This window comes from Gekko japonicus, unplaced genomic scaffold (assembly GCF_001447785.1).
Source record: "Gekko japonicus isolate JY-2015 unplaced genomic scaffold, Gekko_japonicus_V1.1 scaffold165, whole genome shotgun sequence".
Taxonomy (NCBI): domain Eukaryota; kingdom Metazoa; phylum Chordata; class Lepidosauria; order Squamata; family Gekkonidae; genus Gekko; species Gekko japonicus.
The window spans coordinates 1,725,322-1,729,370 of NW_015163097.1; the positions used below are offsets into that span (position 1 = coordinate 1,725,322).

Below are 4,049 nucleotides of genomic sequence, written 5' to 3' on the forward strand. Positions count from 1 at the left end.
ATAATACTAGAACTTGGGAAGGATCCAATGAAACTGCTGAGAAATAGATTCAGGATAGACAAATGAAAAATACTTCATTGCTCAGTGATGGTTTTAATAGAGGATTAGGCAGATTCGTGGAGGGGAGGTCTGTCAGTGGCTACTCGTCATGGTGACTAAAGGGAGCCTCCATGTTCAGAGGCAGTCAACCTCTGAATCCCACTGTCAGGAGGCAACATCAGGGAAGGCCTCAGCTTCTATGCCCTGATTGTTTGGCCTTATGGGTTATCTAGTTGGCCACTATGTGAAACCAGGATGCTGGACTATTAGGGTTGCCAACTCCTTGTGGGGAAAAGCCTGGGGACTTTGAGGGGGTGGAGTCTGGGGAGGGGAGGGATCTCAGTGGGATATAATGCCACAGAGTCCACCCTGCAAAGCAGTCATTTTCTCCAGGGGAACTGATCTCTATCGCCTTGAGATCAGTTTCACTTCCAGGAATTCTCCAGGTCCCACCTGGAGGTTGGCAACCACGTGGGCTCGGTGGGCTGCGGGTCTGATCCCACTGTCTCGCCTTAGGCTCTCGTGCTGTGTAATGCCTTTTCATTAGGACCTCCGATCTTTCCGCGGCCAGTTCTGATGTTGCGAGGAAGGATTCCAAGCAAGGGGGAATCTTGAGTCCTGTGGCCAGACTACAACTCCCAGGATGCTTTAGGAGGGAAGGGACCAAGAATGGTAGGATCTGCCCTTAGACGCCTAGCAAACACTGAAGGGCTTCTCCTTTTTCCTCCTTACAGTGCCCTGAGAGTGAAGCAATCACTGATGCTACAGACAAGTTTACAAAGCTGCGGTCCTTCGTCAGCCAAGTCTTGGATGAAGCTTGTCTTACCAGAAGTCTGTGGAAATCCCTGGGACACAAATTCACGGTGTGTGAGAGAGAATGCTTAGGATCTTGAGGGTTGTGCACTCCACGCATTCCCCAAAGGTTCATCTGCTAGCAGACGGAATGCATGAGAATAGTTCCTAGTCTGCAGTTCTGGATGTCTTAAGAGTCCACTTGGGACTTCATCCAGGTAGCTTCTAAATATCTTCTGTGCTGGACAAGTTCACCTGTTATCCCATGTTCTTAATGTGGAGGCCATCTTAATTAGGGTTGTCAGCTTCGGGTTGGGAAATGACTGGAGATTTGTGGGGCAAAGTCTTGGGAGGGTAGGGTTTGGGAAGGACTTCAGTGGAGTTTAATGCCATAGAGTCCACCTTCCAAAGCAGCCATTTGATTTTCTCCAGGGAAACTGATCTCTTTTCCCTAGAAATCAGTTGTAATCCCAGGAGATCTCCAGCCACCAACCTTATTCTTAATGGAGGGAGTTGTCACCAAAGAAGAGGCTTAAATTTCTTAGACAGCTGTACAGCTTGCAAATAAATTGACAGCAAATGATTGAATAGTAAGAATATTACCTTTTTGAGAAATTAAGGTACTTTCCTTTATTTTCTTCATTTGTTGTACAGTTTTCTTATTGAGCCACAAGGCGGATTATGAAGTTAGCAGGCAATGTGATAAAACGATATAATGTATAAAAGAAATTTTGGAGTTAAGAACAGTGTAATGTATACTACAATTATGTGAACAAAAAAACCCATGGTTTATAAAAGTAGAAAACAAGAGTCTACACACTGCAGACTACATGCAATGTACAAAGCAAGAATAAAAGAAAACTGCCTCAGATTTTCATGGGCGTTAAAGCAGATTCCTAGTTACACTAGACGTTTTGAGGCTGCATTCCTAAGAATGCTTTCCTGACTGTAAGCCCCACTGAAGAAGATGGGACTTATTTCTTAGACCTTTTCAGGATCGTTTCTCGAGAGGACAAGTTAATTTGAGCTAATTTAAGATACCCTTGGTGGTGGGGTTGGTGGAAAGTGCCGTCAAATTGTAGTCGATTTATGGTGACGCCGTAGGGTTACCAAGGCAAGAAACAAACACAGGTGGTTTGCTGTTGCCTGCCTCTGCAGAGCAACCCTGGACTTCTGTGGTGGACTCCCATCCAAGTACTAATGAGGGCCGACCCTGCTTAGCTTCCGAGATCTGACGAGGTTAGCCTGGGCCGTCCAGGTCAGGACTCACTTACCTTTAAATGACATCCATTCCATAGGCACAAATCATGCAGAAACCTGGAAAATGTCAGAGCTGTTCTCTCAGGGACAGTTCTGGAAAGAGCTCTCTCAGCCCCACCTGCCTCACAGGGTGTCTGTTGTGGGGAGGGGAAGGGAAAGGAGTTTGTAAGCCACTCTGAGACTCCGAGTGAAGGGTGGGGTATAACTCCAATCTCCTCCGCCTCCTCCACCTCCTCCTTTCTGCTCACTGCTTAATCATGAGGCCTAGAAACATGCCAAAGATTTATTTAGCCTACATAAGATTTAATAGACAAAATTGTCAAGATTCTACATACGTCCACTGTTTCGAGCAGCCAAAGAGTACCATGAAGTGGTAAAAACAACTTTGTCTTCATTTGGCAGGATGTTCTCCGCATTCCGGAGCGGAGGTTGCTAGAAGACAGCCGGAACCTTACGGTCTTTTCCAGCATGGGCCGATCTGACCGTGTTCTTCTCTTCAACGATATCCTAGTGCTGATCCAGGTGAGACGATGTGAGTGGGGAAGCAGGAACCCTGATTGTTTGGCCTACGAGTTGAAGGACAGGGTTTTCTGACTAACTCAGAACAGAGGGTCCCTGAAGGGGCTAGAAATCATTCTAAAAGGGCTTTGGTTTTTCTCTTCGCCACATCCTGGGATACCCTGGGTGGGTGGGGGGAAGAACCATGATAGCAACATCATTGTGAGTTTGGTCGTATAGCTGAACATACGCATCGGGTGTCCCCAGCCCTTTTGAGTCTGTGGACACCTTTCGAATTCTGACACGGGGGGTGGGTGCAGCCACAAAATGGCCACTGCGCGAGGCAGCGCCAACCACCCGATGTCAGGAGAGAGGCTGCGCACGACGCGGATTGAACCTGTTAGCATTTCAGATAGATGTTTGAACGTATTGTTTGAAAACGTTTTCTTGCATCCGAACAGCTCACTTCCAGGTACGTAGTAAAGATCCTTTTGCTATGCTGGCAGCTGCTTGTCAAAGCAGTGCTGTCATGACCACCAGGGGGGGAGGGTGTCTCCACCTTCTGCCGCCGCCACCCTGGACTTCGGTCCCTTGAGAAGGCCCAGAGTTACCTTCCCAAGCCCCCTCCCAAAATGCCCCTTTTACAGCCGAGAAAACATGAGCGTGATGACCAAGGCAGAGAAACAGTGAAACAGAAAGGGTTTATTTTTTACAGTACTGGGCAGGGGAAAAAACAAGACAAGACCAAGTGCTTTAAAAAGATATAACAGTGGTTAAAAGGCAAAATGAACAGAATCCTAACACATATCCAGTGTTCCCTCTAAGCTGAGTTAGTGTGAGCTAGCTCACAGTTTTTTAGCCTCCGGCTCACACATTTTTGTCTTCGCTCAGGAAGGACGGCTCCAGAGCAAACAAATTTATGCAGTAGCCAAATTGCTTGCTCACAACTATAAAGCCAGTAGCTCACAAAATAGAATTTTTGTGCACAAGACTCCACAGCTTAGAGGGAACATTGCATATGCCTATTGCTGTTCCTAACTGGTTACTACTTCCATGCCCACAGCCTGCCTAACATTCACGCTGAGCCGAGTGGGGGATCTTTTCCTCCCACCATACCAGCCTGTCCCCTCAGTGGGACCAGGCCACAGAGAGAGAGACGAAATAACACCCCCCGTTTTCCACCGTTAACAGCTAAGACCAGGGGCGGATTAAGGCTCCCTGGGGCCCCCCTCCTTTCCACACTGACCCAGTCCATTTGAGTTGTTGACCTGTCTGACCAGATATGCAATGCAGGTTGCAGCAATACAGAAATGCAGGGGTCATTTCCTGCAGGAGCGCACAGGAGCGGAGCTCCGGCAGTAAAGAGCCCAGGGGGCGGGCACATGCAACAAGCCCCACCCCCTGTTCCCAGCAGCCCTCAGTCAGAGCAAGAAGCAGCCAGATATGCTGCAGAGCCCCCC

General features: G+C 48.1%; 1 long non-coding RNA gene across 1 annotated transcript in view; it reads left to right on the top strand.

Annotated features, from left to right (window-relative positions):
- The window catches only part of LOC107106487, a 3,122-nt gene extending 567 nt beyond the window's left edge, over positions 1 to 2,555 (top strand). The window contains exons 2-3 of the long non-coding RNA XR_001482366.1: positions 774 to 902; positions 2,494 to 2,555. This is a non-coding gene — a long non-coding RNA (uncharacterized LOC107106487). The remainder of the gene's footprint in view (positions 1 to 773; positions 903 to 2,493) is intronic.
- Positions 2,556 to 4,049: the final 1,494 nt, after the last annotated feature.